Consider the following 16,079-nt stretch of genomic DNA (forward strand, 5'->3'; position numbering starts at 1 on the left):
AAAACAGAAACCAAAGTTGCTTTAGTGAGGTAAAAACTTAGCTGAACAAGATATAGGCATCGATTGTTTTCAGTCATTGTACAATGGACAGAAGAAACAGGGAACCTTGAGAGAAAGGAAACAAGATTAGCACATGAGGACCCATGTTCTGCTTGGCTGCGTTATTGAATCATGGGCACTGGAAGAGGGAGTCCAAGCAAATCCTCCAGGTCTTGCTGAGTTGAGGATACAGAAACCATGGAGGAGCATGCTGAGATTGCACAGCAAAGTTGCAGACAAAGAAGTACAAGGGGAAAAAGCTTCAGAAACGTGCTCGGGGTACTCTTGCATTTTTGCTGAGAACTAATCAGTCTATGTATAGAGTTCAAGTTCGTGAGGCTGAACAAAGGATAGTCCGTAACTTGTAAGCTGAACAATCCCAGAGATCAGAGAAAGTAGAAAGACATTTGATCAGGCCACTGAGGGTCCCTGGTGATAATCCACTGGGTCATGCATTACTACTAGAGCTAAACTCTATCTGGAGTGAAGCCTACTCTAGGCCAACCATAACAAAGCTTAACAAGAGGCCTTAAAGAGATCAAGCAGATCTGCTAGTAGCTTAAACTGCTGCCAGATGAAAGGACAGACTCTTTCAAGGAAAACAACAGTGCAGACATGACTCCAACATAAAAGTACTGAGCATGGCAAGAAGCAAGACAACATGAGCCACAATCAGGAGTAAATCAGACAACTGAAACAAATTCAGAAACGAGAAGGGTTTTCTCTGGGAACTCAGGAAAAAGGATGTTATTGGAGCTCTTATACCAATATTTAACTATTTTGATATTGAACATAATAAACTAGCAAGCAATAAAAAACAAAGTGCAAAAGACTCTCCTTAGTATACAATAAGAAAAAATAGGATTTAAGAAATATGTATGCATGATCTTCTGTGCAAAAGATATTAATACGCAGGAAATGTAATTTTGAAACCTTTGAGACAGTTCACCCTCAGAGCCCAGCTGGAAATGAAACATGACAGAAGAGGAAGAAATGACACTTTGTTGAGTATATTTTGAGCTATGACTCTTAGAATGGTGATAATGTTTCCCATAGTCTCAAGCGATTAAAACCTGTCAGAATACGGTATATACAAAATAAAATTCAAAAGGTAACAAACTTGACTCTATTACAAAATGATAAATATAATCACATTGATTAGACTGGGGCAGAAAAAACCAGCCAAAGAAGTCTTAAACACACACACAAATTGACTGTATCTGTAAGGCTAAAGACAAAAAAGAACTGTGTGAACAATATTAGACTCCAGTTTGTAAATGTGCTTTTCACAAGGTTATGAGTTTGTAGATATGAAATTACTTTGTGTGTGTGCTAGGATTGAGCAAAAAGTAAATATATGGTGGATAATGAAAGCCTGGGCGTCTACTCTCAGAAAATAGTTATTGATACAAATGAGGGAAAAGGGAAGGCCAGAATGAATGCTGTAGTGTTAGACTAGGGGGAAAAGCATATGGTATGTTTTTAGTACTCAGACAAGTAGATAAATGTAGAAACATAGATGTATATGAGTGTATGAGTTGATATATATATATATTTCCTACCTCCTCCAGCAAAAGGGCCTAGAAGCAATACCACTGAAGTAACAATGAGAATATTGTTCCTAATTAGAGGAGTCAAGATCCTTGGAGAAACATTTGGCATCAGGATCGGGCAAGGAAAATGTAAGATGAGTCGGGGATATTTTGATGCCAGAAAGTAAGAAAGTGCTCCCAGAATGATGATGGAGATTTTTGAAGAAGACACAAAACCCAACCCGAAGGAGCTCTCATAGCCAAATCTGGGAAATTTTGAGCTGTAAAATAATAAAGATAGTTAGATTTATAACCTCGAGAAGAAGATAAGATATCCACGAGTCCATACTAATATAAATAATTGAATATGTCAACAAAAAAGGGGAAGAATCACAAGGGCCAGCTCTTTCTTACAGTAAAACTTTCATCACTGAATATAGAAGGAGTAAAGAAAATAGAAAATCATTCATTTTCAGTAATAATCATCACAAGGCAGAACCTTTGAGAAATATTAAAATCAGTGTGACACAGGCACATTGAGAAGCTGTCTGCACAGTGTGAAGCATCTCCCACAATACGCGTCATTCTGAAATGGCACACTTACAGTGGAGGTGCCGCCTTAGCCACGTGATCACATTGAATGCTACTCGTCACAAGATACATCAAAGACATGGAGTTTCTTATATGATGCGCTGAGCAGGTCATAACATCCATTCTGTGGTGTTTTTTTACCAAAAAAATATTTAATTTTAATGTAATTGTGAGAAAACGCCAGAAGAATTAAAGTTGAGAGATATTCTACAAAAATAAATGACCTGCCCAATTTTGGTACTCTTTTTTTTTTTTTTTTTCATTTTTCAAATGTCTGAATAAGACTAAGGAACTGTCAGAAGACATGGTGACATGACAACTAAATGAAATGAGAGAACCTAATTTATATTATGGACCAGAAAAAGGACATTAGTAGGATATATAGAAGAATACTCTATCATTTGGCAGGATGCAAAGTGTTGCAGAATAACCCATGAGTCAAAGGAAAAAGAAAAGCACAAGGGAAATTGGAAAATAGTTTTAGAAAATGAAAATATAATAAAAATTGTGTGGTGCAGCTAAAATATTTCTTACGGGAAAATGTATAGATTTAATATTCTTATATTGAACATATAGAATCTATTATCTTAAGATAATAGATTAAGGTTCTACCTTAAGAAGCTAAAAAATGAAGCATAAAGTAAACCCAAATTAAGTATAAGGAAGAACATTTTAAAAGATAAGAGCATCCTTGGTGGCTCAGATCATAGAGAAAATTAACAGAAACATAAATCGGTAATTTGAAGGAAAAAAATGAATCTGAAAAATGTCTGGCTAGATTTATCAAGAAGAAAATGGAAAAGTCACAGATTTTAGCTATCAGGAATGAAACAGAAAGAATATAACTACAGAACCTACAGACATTAATCTGATAATAGGGATGTTATGAAATCTTTAGGCAAGTACATTTGGCAGACTAGATGACATGCCAAATTCTTTGTAAAACCCTAGTTTTTAACTACTAAGAATATTTGAATTTTACTTTAAAAGTTCCCTACAAATAAAATTCTAGACTACATAATTTCTCTGATGAGTTCTGCTCAACTTTAAGGAAGTAGAGCAATAATCCCAAACAAAATGTTTTGGAAAATAGAAGTGAAAGAAACACTTCCTAACTGATGTTACAGGGCCAGTATTACTCTGTTAAACCAAGACAAAGACATTTATAAGCAATCAAACTGCAGACTAATATTCTTTATAAACATAGATCAAAACTCCCTTAAAACATAATAACAAATTGAGCTTGAGAATATGTAAAATGAGCAACTGGAGTTTCTAATAGAATTGCAAGGTTGAATAATAGCTCATAAAAATCAATTTTGTTCACCTTATTCATTATTTGAACAGAAAAATTATATGATCAGTTCAACAGATGTAAGAAAAAATTAAAACACTTAAACACTCAATATGTTAAAATTATCTAGCTAAAAATAGAAAGTAAGTTCCTCAGCCTAATAAAGAGCATGTCTAAAAACCCTGTGCCAAGCATTTAGTGCTGAAAGAATTAATGATTTCCCCCTGAAATTGGAGATAAGGCAAGGATGTTCTTATCACTTATTTGACTAAAGGCCTTGAGCAGTAAGACTAGACAAAAAATAGAAAATGTATCGACTATACAGGAAAGAGCGGTAAAACTATATCTACTACAATATAGAGGAATAAACTAGTGATATGTCCAACAGTATGAATGAATCTCAAAAACTTTCTAACTACAAAACGCTAAGCACAAAACAGTCCAGTCTATTTATATGAAAGTTCCTAAGAGACAAATCTAATTCAGAGTAACAGAATGGTGTTGGAGATAGGAAAGATAACTGGGAAGGGGTATAAGGGAAAGTTTTGGAGTGAAGGAAATAACATCTTGTTTGTTCCAGGAGCTACCTGGATAATTACATCTGTCAAAATTCACCAAGCTATACACTTAAAAGAGTAATATTTATTTTATGTAAATTACATTTCAATAGAGTTGATTTTTTTTTTAAAGTGTTTCCCAGGGTGACCAAAATAGGGAGAAAAAGAAGAAAAGTGTTTTGAGATAGCTACTAGGAGCTTGCTTTTTGCAGCAACTCTGCTTTCCAGCAGGCTGTGGTCTTTAAGGATACTGTCTGGCCCGAGTGTGCTGCCAGCGCTTCAGCACCAAAGGCTTCTGCCTCCTTAGAGGCAGGAGTGGGTAGAGTATCCTGGGGAGGGTAGAGGTATATTAGGGCTCCAAATGTACATTCTCTTTCCAAAGTATGTTTATTAAGCCAACAAAAACAAACCAGAAAGCTAAGTAAGTCCAAAGCATCTTCTCATACAATTTTGTAACGAATTAAGTGAAAATTTCAACCAGTGAAATTTGGCTTATATAGTTCTTCCCCTAACAGGATTAACTTTTGGATTGCGGGCCAAACCTCGTATCACTTGTTTCCTCTTTTCTCTCCTTCCTGCTGTCTTTCCTTCTTCCCTTCCCTGTCTTCCTTTCTCATCTTCTTCCTTCTTTGCTTCCTTCCTCTCCTACTCTTTCTTCCTTACTCTTTTTCTTCATGGTTTTGTTTGCCATACATTAGGAAAAATAGAACTGGGCTGTAAAGTTTTAAGAAGGGGTTCCCGGCAGGCTCATTCTTGCCCCCATGTGATCCCTGTAGTTGGCACTATTTCCTCACTGGCACTTTCGTACTTGAGTAATTAATGTTTGAAGGAAAAGCCTGATCTGTTTTTGTCATGGACTATGTTCCAAGGTATTTTACTGGAAACACAGCAGGACTGCTATAGTGTGTAAAACATTAGGAATCTAAAACTATTCCTTTCCCAATTTTGCCCTAGTAGCAACTATGCACCCTGATTAAATTATGACTCTTATTTGAAATACTAATGTGCATAACTAAGAAATAGGATGCCTAATGATTGTCATTCTGATCTCAAAAAGTTACTGAATATGAGAGAAGTGATCAAGGGAAGCTTTGTGAAATGCTCAGAAGCATACAATGAAACCAGATTCATCATCCTGCCATTTAGAATTTTAATGTTTCAACTGTTTTTAATACTGTTTAATATAAAAATTAACCTATTTAGAATCTATGGAATATGATTAATTGCTTTGTTTAAGAAGAAATTATAAGTCATCTGTGAAGTGTTCAGTTACACTGTATGTGTATCCCCTAAATTTATACATTAAAGTCCTAAATCCCATGGTGATGATATCTGAATGTATGGACATAGGCAGGGAATTAGGTTAGGATGAGATCATGGGGGATGGGGTAAGACCCTCATGGTGGAATTAGTGTCCTTATAAGAAGAGCTCTCTCTTTCCTCCATGTGAAGACACAGTGAGAAAGTAGCCATCTGCAGTCCAGAGAGACTTCTCACCAGACACCTACCCTTCCAGTACCCTCAGCTCAGACTTCCAGCCTCCAGAACTGTGAGAAATATATTTCTGTTGTTTAATCCACCCAGTCTATGGTGTTTTAACAGTTTGAGTGGACGAATATAAGTGATGATAGAGACCATCATTTCCTTTTGACCTTAAATATGAATATATAAAACTAAATTTTTATATAATTTTATATAATTACATGAATATGTATGTAATGACATTATACATATCTTTTGACAAGATCGTGCTTATATTATAAACAATTTTGCCTCTGATTTTAACAACCAACACAATATAGATGTTTTCTCGTGTTAATAAATATTGCCTGATATTCTCTTTCACTGTTTGCATGACATGTCATCATAAAGATTGTCAGGTTCTTTTAAGCCATGCTTTTGGCTATCTAGATTATATCTGACTTTCCATTACTATATGGTATTATGTTATGAATCAACTTAGTAGTTAAGTTTTTGTCTAAACATGTGATTGTTTCCTCACACTAGAATATCAGAGTTGATTCACTTTTAAAATTATCACAGCACATACCAAATACATATCAAAAATATTATACTTATTTGTACTTCAAACAATTAGTTCATAAACGTGACTATCTCACTGAATTTTACAATGTCTAGTTCCCTGCAGCTGAATGTCAAAGGAGAGAGTGCATAAATGTCCCATCGGCCCTGAGCACCATCCGCACTTACTTTTCCTGTCTCATTCCACCCTCAACAGTACCCAACACTATTCCTCAATTTTCATTACTAAGAGGATGAGTGAAAACTGTGTGCTCTTTTATTGTACTATTATTACAAATGAAGGCACAGATAAGAGTGAAAAGTCATTCCTATCTTTATGTTTAGATTTCTTCCTCTATAATTTTTTATAAATTTTAATCAATTTTCATTTCTTAAGAGTTTTAAAATTGCCACTTGAAAGGTTAAAAGTCTTTTTTTTTTTTTTTTTTTTTTTTTAATATTATTTTATTAGTTGGAGGCCAATCACTTTACAACATTTCAGTGGGTTTTGTCATACATTTTGAAAGGTTAAAAGTCTTTTGCAGAGAAATGATTAATGTTATTATTAAAACTAGGCAAAACATTCACAAATTTATAGCAGATGAATAATAAATATTATTAATCTACAGAGTTTTGTGAATAGCTTTTCCCAATTTGTCACTTTGACTTTTAGCTTTTTCTTGTACACAAGTTACAACCAGGTGTTTTTGTAAGGTGGAGTTCAACTTACCTGTGACTGTGACTTCTTTTCTGCCCAGAAGAGAGAGCAGAAACCATACCTCAATTCTAGGGTACCACTGTCATTTTTGTTTCCTCTACATCTTTCTGCCATCACACTGTGAACAAGTGAAGTAAACATTGAGGCTCCAAACTCACTTAAAACTATATAGATCATTTTAAACAATTAAACAAGGAGATTCGTTAAGGAGGGTAAATGATCAGAAAGTAAGTGTTTGCCAGAGGAGACAAATGGGAAAGGAAGCACAAAAAAGAACAACTAAAACACTGTCATCATTTTGGGGGCACAATTAAATCTGAAAATTAGCAAGACAGCTAGAACTTAACTTACATTTTGGAAGTTTATAATGATAAGTAAAAAACTGATCGACAGTCTGTGGTGTGACATAGTTTCTTCTCTGGTGTCTTCAATGCCTATTTGAGTGATAAAAGGTTGGAAATTATAGTGCTACTACTGGTATTTGTTAATGAACCTTTAAATTGGCCATCACTGTTATAGCCTGTTTATGTTGGCTTGGCTGTGGTGGCTCTTTTATTGAAATAGATAACACAATTAATTTACTTCAATCTTCTAAAATATTTGGATTTTATCCAAAGAAAATGACTGTCAGAAATAATGCCAGATTTGGGACCAGCAACAGGAAAACTCTACACATATCACCAACCAAAAGTGCCAGTTGTAAAAGGAGGGGGAAATTGTTGTAAGGGAGAAAGTGAAAGTCGCTCAGCCCTGTTCGATTCTCTGTGGCCCACCATGGACTGCTGGAGTGGGTAGCCTTTCCCTTCCCCAGGGGATCTTATCTTCCCAACCCAGGGATTGAACCCAGGTCTCCTGCATTGCAGGCAGATTCTTTGCCAACTGAGCTATCAGGTGAGGGAGGGGGCACATGCATATCACTCACATGGCTAAGAGAAAAAGAAATCAAATTTTCAAAAACTACTGTCAGTTTTAGCCGTTGACTTTTTTGCCATTAACTTCTAAGTAAGAAGGTGAAGCAAAGGTGGTGTTGACTTAGTTTAGAACAGGGCTTAATAAAATGTCATATATTTGCCATTGTTTGCCCTAATAGCTGAATGTTTGTTTTCAAGGTTAATCAAAATAGAAAATAACTTTTTACAAAGACATCAGAATAAAAGAAAGTAAACCTAGTTCTCATTGTTTTATATAAAAGACATTGTTTTATCTTCTGATATGAAGCATAAAATGTAGAGAGCCAAAACTTTTTAAGGATTAAATTTTTATTTTCGCTTTTATATACATATCTCCATGTATATATATTGAATTATTTGATACTTTATCTTCTTTGAAGGTGAATTGATTTTGATTGCTTAAAGTCTAGTTTCTCTATCAATTTCTTAAAGAGGAGAAAGTCTCTATCAAAATCTTTATTTTTCCAATTATCTGTTTCTTTAATCCTGTTCATTTTTGCTTCATATTTTTAAACTTTATTCTTAAGCACATAGTTATGATAATTTTGTCTTCCTAATGAAATGAGTTATCATTGTGAAATCTCTATTTTTAGGAATACAATTTGTGTTAAGGTCAGTTTTATCTATTATTAACACTGCCACTACAGCCTTCTTTTCTTACTCTTGGCATGCTAAATATATTTCTCCTCATTAGCCATTTACTAAGTAAATCTCTTATTAACAGGGCTGTGCTTATCTTAAAATTGCAGCACTTTTCTATGTATTATTACTTAAACTGTATCTGTTATATGACTTATTGTTGGGTCTTTTATCCATTTGGACAGTTTTTAATTTGGGTGTTTAGTTTCTTAGTGTTTAATATAATTATTGATATGATTCAATTTAGATCTGCCATGCAGTTTTTTCATTTATCCCCCTTTTTTTGTTACTCTGTTCCCCCTTTTCTCATTTGTTTCTGATTTTTGAATACGTAAAAAATTTTATTTTACCTACTATCTTAATAACTATAGTTTTTTCCCTTTCTTTTTTTCTTAACTTGATGGATTACAGTGCACATATTTAGTTTTTTCCTAACCAACATAGAGTTAAAATTGGACCACTTCATGTAAATTGTAGACACAGTACAACTACATATATAAATGAGCCTAAACAGATGATAAATTCAATGAACTCCATTTTTTACTGTAAAAGTATATAAAGAGAAATACAGTTTTCCATTTACCCTTATTTTTACCATTTCTTTCTGAGGATCCAATTTGAATTTGGTATCATTTCTTCAGCCTGAATGAATCATTTTAGCTTGATTTAGCATTTCTTAAGATGTCAGTCTGCTGTTATTTTTTATTCACATATTTCAAACTTCTCTTACTGAATTTAGAATTATTATAGCTTCTTGATAAATTGGCCTCTTTATTAATATATAACGTCTCTCTTGGTCCTGGCATTTTTCCTTGTTCTGAGGTCAACTTGGTTTGATACAATATGAGCACTCCAGCTTTCATCTAAGTAGTGTTTTCATATTATAACTTTTTCCATTCTTTAGCATTTATATTTTAATAGTTAAAGTGGGTTTCCTGTAGACAACATGTATATATAGGTTTTGGTTTTCATCCAATCTGACAATATTGACTTTTAATTGGGGTATTTGGGCCAGTGCTATCCAATGAAAATAAAATGTGAGCCACAAATATTAGTCACATTTATGTAATTTTTAAAAAATTTAGTAGACACACCAAAAAGGGTTAAAATACTCTTTCAATACTTTGCTTTATTTATTCAAATATATCCAAAAATATTCTCATTTAAACAATCAATGTAAAAATATATTACTGACTATTTTACATTAGATTAACTCATACTAAGTTTTTGATAGCCAATGCATGTTTTATACTCATACCACATTTCAATTTGGCCTAAACATATATGTCCCTAATACCTAAATGTGACTTTGGCATTGGATGACACAATATATTCAGTGTGGCTATCAATAAGACTGAAGTTAAAGCTATTTTCTATTTGTTCCATCTCATCTTTCTCTTATCAAATATTTCTGCATTTTTATATTAATGATGTTATGAGATTAATTATATGATTCTATTGTATCTTTACTCTTAGTTAGCTCACCTTGTTCCTTTTTCTTATTAGTAATCGCTTTAGAGTTTACCATATTCATCTTTAACTTATCACAGTCTAAATTAAGATTATGTTATTATCACTTCAAATACAGTATAAAAATCTTATAAGAGTGTAACTCCATATTCACTTTTCCTCTTTGGTTGTATTGTTGTCATATGTTTTATTTCTGCTAATTCTATAAACGAAACCATGCATTATTACTTCTTAATAATAAATGTCAAGTATATTTGTTAATAATGACAAGGAAATGATCTGCTACAGAAATTTTTTAAAGTGAGAACATATATCTTCTTTAAATATTTGAATGTTTATTTAAATATTTTGGAGAAGGAAATGGTAACCCTCTCCAGTATTCTTGCCTGGAGAATCTCCATCGACAGAGGAGCCTGCCAGGCTGCAGACCATGGGGTTGCAGAGTCAGACATGACTTAGCAACTGAACAGCATTCAAATATTTACCATTTCCAGCACTCTCACTCTTTTTGCAGATTCAAATATACGTTTGGTACCAATTAACTTCTGTTTGAATATTTTCCTTAAGTATTACTTTTAGTATGAATCTTCTTAATTCTCACAAGTTTTTTTTTGGTCTGAAACATATTTTTGCCTGTAAGTTTGAAGAATATTGTGATACATGCAATAATTCTAGGTCAAGAAATATTTTTCATTTAGCATCTTAAAGATCTTATGCCACTGTCTTCTGGTTTTATAGTTTCTGAAGTCTGCTTTCATTTTGATGTATATTTTTCTCTTTGTCATGTGTCTTTTTTCTCTACCTTCTTTTAAGATTTTCTTAGTGTCTCTGGTTTTCAGTGATTTTATTATAAACCTTAGTGTTGGTTTCATTACCACCATTGTGCTTTTGTTATTATTTAAATTATTGAATTTATGTGTCTGTCAGTCATCAAATTTATAAACTTTTCATGACTATTTCATCACATTTCTTTCCTGCCTCATTATTTTTTCTTCTTCTAGGACTCCAGTTACTAATGTGTTATAATACTTGATAATATCCCTCTAATAGTGAAATTTATTTTCATCTTTTTCTATGACTTTTTAACATACTTTTCATTAGCATGCCTTTAAATGTAATGAGGTTGCCTGTGACTTATATACTTATAATAACATTCAGTGTATTTTTTTAAGTATATGTTGTACTTTTAATCTCTAGAAAATCTATCTGAATTTTGTTTACAACTTCATTATGATTATTGTGTCTAAGATCTCATCATGTTCAGGTTTTCTTTTATATCCTTTATAGAGAAGTTCTAATGTTTATCTCAGCTACCTTTTAAATTAGCACACTATATAGAGTCAGTAAGTTTCTAGAAAAAAGTGAGCAGAAAGTACAAAAATTCCAATGTATACTCAATTTCCCCTAAACTAGACAGTTTTCCCCATGTTTAGTATCTCAGAGTAGTGTGGCAAATTTTTTGCAATTGATAAGCCTATACATACACATTATCATTAGCTAAAGTGTACAGATTACAGTAGCCTTCATTCAGTAGCCTTCATTCTTTGTGTGTATATTTCTATGGGTTTTGACAAGTGCATAATGTCAGGTCTCCACCATTACAGTGTAACATACAGATAGCTTCCCAGGCCTTTGTGCCACCTGCTCATCCCTCACTCCCAGCACCCTAATCCCTGGCAACCACTGGTCACTATTTTTCTTAGTTAATTTGACTAGAGGTTCATCAACTTCGTTGATACTTTCCAAGAGCTAGCTTTTGGTTTTGCCACCTTTATTGATTTCTGTTTTAAATTTCACTGATTTCTACCCTAATTTTTTATTATTCGTTTGTTCTTACTTTGGATTTAATTTGCTATTTTTCTAGTTTTCTCACCTTGGGTGACACAGAAATGAAGAGGTGTTTCTGAAGTTGGTTATTTCCCTTTCCCCACATCAAAGGTAAAATGGGGCTGGAGTTTGATATTTCCCTTCTCCTAAGTCAGATAGGCTTTATTAAAATACAAGTCAGTCAGATTTTGGTAAAATAGTAACTTTAGAGGGTATTCTTTGTTAAGGATAATAGGATGCTTTTGGAATATTTCAGAATGCTGCATTCTTCTCACACTGTGGGAATCATGAGGACATCTCTCTCTAATGTTCATCCTCAAAAGCTAGTGGGACTATTGGGGGTAAAACTCTCATAAGCATGAGACAACTTGTATGACTGGCCTGCCTGGAGTCTCTTAACATTCAAGCTTATCCAAACAGAACTTCCAACAATTCAGCAGTTGCTGTTTAAGTATTTCTAACAGACTTCTGCTCTTAGACTTTTGCTCCTAGTGAAGAAAACACTTTGACTTGCAGTATATGAATCTGTCTCCAGTTGGGGCAGTAGTTTGCCCTGTGACCTTCAATTCTCTGATGTATATCATATATCTAAAAATGATTGCTGATTTTTACTTTGTTCATCTTTTTCTTTTTCTGAAAATGAAGTGAAATTTCTAAGATTTCTATACTGTAGACCATAAACTGGAAGTTGTCCCAGCTTTCCAAACTCTTCATTTGTTAATTCCTTTATGTGCTATTTCTGCATTTATTTCTATCAAATTATATTTCTCCTGATTAAAATCTGTATTTTTCTGTTCCTTTGATTGCCTAGTAATTTTTGACTAGATGCTGGACACTGTGTATTTCATATTGTACAATAAAGGACTTTTTTTTTTTTATATATACCTTTAAAGAGCACTGTATTTTCACCAGGCAGACAGTTAGGTTACATGTGGGTCATATTAATTTTTCAAAACTTTCTTTTTAACTTTTTAAACATGTTAAAAAAGGTTAAAAAGGCTTCCCTGGTAGCTCAGGCAGTAAAGAACTGCTTGCAATGGGGGAGACCTAAGATTGATCCCTGGGTTGGGAAGATCATCCCCTGGAGGAGGGCATGGCAACCCACTCCAGTATTCTTGTCTGCAGAATCCCATGGACTGGTAGGCTACAGTCCATAGGGTTGCAAAGAGTTGGACACGACTGAAGCGATGAAGCAGGCACACACAGAGAATTTTAAGGCTAACTTACTTTCACTTGCTTTCACTGCTAAGACCTGATGTATCATGAGGTCTTTCCACTTTGACTTCAAGAACAGAAATTACTTCCATCTTATGTGAACTCAAAAAACTTGTCACTCCTGGCCTTTCCCAGGTTCTTTCTCTAATTTCAGAGTTTCCCCTAATGTTTGTGTAGATCAGTACTTAACCAAAGACTCAAGGTGACCCTTCTGCAATTTTCCAGAACTTTCTCATTATGCAGCCCCCTCCACTCTCATATTCTGCCCCACATTCACTGTTCATTCCACTTCAGCCTTCCAGAGCTTTTATCTCTGCTTCCTTTACCCTGATTACCTGGCTCCACTTGGGATCCCCATCCCTGTGCTGTCCTTCCAATCATTAAGCTGTAATGTTGGTACAACCACATCATGTGCCTCTGCTCTTAGAGATTATCACTCTTCTAAGGGATTCTGGCCCACAGGAGTAGATTTAATGGTCACCTGAGTTAAATTCACCCATTCCAGTCCATTTTAGCTCACTGATTCCTGAAGTATTGATGTTCACTCTTGCCATCTCCTGTTTCACCACTTCCAACTTGCCTTGATTCATGGACCTAACATTCCAGGTTCCTATACAATATTGCTCTTACAGCCTCAGACCTTTCTTTCATCACCAGTCCCATCCACAACTGGGTGTTGTTTTTGCTTTGGCTGCATCCCTTCATTCTTTTTGGAGATATAGCTCCACCGATCAGCAGTAGCATACTGGGCACCTACCAACCTGGGGAGTTCATCTTTCAGTGTCCTGTCTTTCTCCCTTTTCAGTTATCATATACAAAACAGGGCTTCCTCGTGGCTCAGTGGTAAAGAATCCACCTGCCAATGCAGGCGATGGAGATTTGATCCCTGGGTCAGGAAGGTTCCATGGAGAAGGAAATGGCAACCCACTCCAGTATTCTTGTCTGGGAAATCTCATGTAGAGAGGAGCCTGGTGGGCTAACGTCCATTGGGTCGCTAAGAGTTGGACACAACTGAGAGATTAAATGACAACAACAACAATATACAAGACAACTGAGGAGAAGTGTCATTAAATCAACACTTCCCCCTAATGCGTAGTAAACTATCTAAAAGTGGATACATATTGTCTTTAATAATTTTAGTTCAGTGATGAGAACTATTTTTTAATGATCGATACATAGGTCTATATTGTTAGAATGGAGATAGGCGAATTTGCATCATGAACCCACAGACCTTCTTGGGTTGAAAAATGAAAGTGTTAGTTGCTCAGTCATGTCCCACTCTTTGCGTTCCCATGGACTGTAGCCTGGCAGGCTCCTGTGTCCATAGAATTCTGCAGGCAAAAACATTGGAGTGGGTTGTGACATAACCAAACCCAATTTGCCCTGGATGCTTTATAGTGTACTCAAATATCCATGCTCAAATTTCAGCATCATGGAAAAATAACAAAGCCAGTGAAAGAAAATTTACTAAAGGTAGAAGGAAACCATGAGTTTCTAATACAGTTGGGAAGATATCCAATGATGTATCAGTGATGCAGTGCATCACAGGATACAACAAAGATGCGACAGTGATCTTAAACTTTAGATATAGGAAACTGAAATTTACTCCAGTTTATAATTCCTCAGAGTAGAATCCCAACCTGGAGAAAAGCTTTGTGAGAAATCTCAAAGAGCTGTATCACTATAGGCAGAATTAAGGACAAGTTTAATAACTTACTTTTAGTTGTGTTGTCAATGGGTTTTGATACAGGGAAGACTGGGAGGACAAATAACTCTCCTGTTCAAGGATTCACTGCACATCTGCATAAGGCAGCATTCTGTAATTAAAAAAAAAAGTTGATAAGCAATTTCAGACTCAGATTCAGCTAAGACTTGAAATGGACAGTCTTCCATATTTGATTCAGAGCAGCCTTCTTTCTTAAGCTCATCTTTTTTTCATTTATAAATCTATAGAAAATAAAATAAATGAAATAAAAACATTCACTACTTAACTAACATTGTCTATTTGGTTGAGTGGGGTTATCATCTCACATATTTCTATTTCCCTAGGCTTTGTGTCCTTATCTTGAGCAATATCTTTGTCACACATTTCTAGCGTATCAAGCATGAGATCTGCAAACCAAGATTTCTAGAGAAATATAAGCAATTTACCAGAATTCACAGTCAGTTACCAAACTCTGTATGCCTGGTTTGTGTAGTATTGATGAATTTACACTCTCTTTGGCTTATATAAAACTGAGAATGAGGATGAACGATATTGTATATATTAATAACCAAACATTAAAACAAAATAGACTTATTGCAGATCAAGACTGCCTCCTCCCCTCAGCCTACGATAGCAGATGCACTTTCTATATAGAGAACATAGTTTTAAAATCTTATCTCAAATGTCCAAGTCTAACTCTTGAGAAAGATAGGTTTGGCACTAAGAGTAATAGCATTTTTTTAACATCCAATATCTTGTCTCATCAATTATTTTAGTAAAGTTTGCTCTGCAACTGTATTCTCTTCATTCCCAAAATGTCACTGGCAGACTGTAATATAGTTCCTGAACCTTGATTCAAAGCTGGGCAGAAATCACATGAAAGCTATTTTTTTCCCCCTATAATGTGTAACATGTGGGTTTCTTGGCTTACAAAGAGACTTCAAGAAGGCATGATTCTTTAATAATATACCATAGAGAAAATGTTACTTAAAGTAAGCTTTAAGATAAAAATAATCTAATTATGTAATTATGGATAGAGAAAGAGCTCTCTGTGGTTAGCCTGGATCCAACTATGATAATATGATTTTCATGAAATTGGCACAGTTGACAACTGAGACTGCAAATGTTAGATTGCTCATCATTGGTGGGCTTTCTGTAAGATTTTAATCATGAACAGGCAATGACTACATCAAATACCACTTAAGTTTGAAATCAAACAGACTGTTTCCTATATTAAGTACAATTTAAGGAGACATCACCTTTGATTCATATGTAAATATCTGGCAAAAATCCTTAAGCTACTTGTTGACCCATTTTTCATCTTTGGTAGATGGGAGCATAGTTTGCCAATATAAGAAGCTACTGAATCGCATTGACTTAGGGATCCAATCCAAATCCAGAAGATACTTTAGTTTTTGATATTGTTTACATTTAGCAAAGCACAATTCCCAGTTTCTACCAGGAAAAAAAAAAGGACTTACAGCCCTCTCTATAACAAAGAAACATAAACTACTCAAAAG

General features: G+C 34.5%; 1 long non-coding RNA gene across 1 annotated transcript in view; it reads right to left on the reverse strand.

Annotated features, from left to right (window-relative positions):
- The window catches only part of LOC136145097 (uncharacterized), a 36,306-nt gene extending 21,628 nt beyond the window's left edge, over positions 1–14,678 (reverse strand). Inside the window, exons 1-2 of the long non-coding RNA XR_010658686.1 lie at positions 14,572–14,678; positions 6,766–6,871 (exon numbers count right to left, since the gene is read on the reverse strand). This is a non-coding gene — a long non-coding RNA (uncharacterized lncRNA). The remainder of the gene's footprint in view (positions 1–6,765; positions 6,872–14,571) is intronic.
- Between the last annotated feature and the right edge of the window lie 1,401 nt (positions 14,679–16,079).

Source organism: Muntiacus reevesi, chromosome 12, assembly GCF_963930625.1.
Source record: "Muntiacus reevesi chromosome 12, mMunRee1.1, whole genome shotgun sequence".
Classification (NCBI taxonomy): domain Eukaryota; kingdom Metazoa; phylum Chordata; class Mammalia; order Artiodactyla; family Cervidae; genus Muntiacus; species Muntiacus reevesi.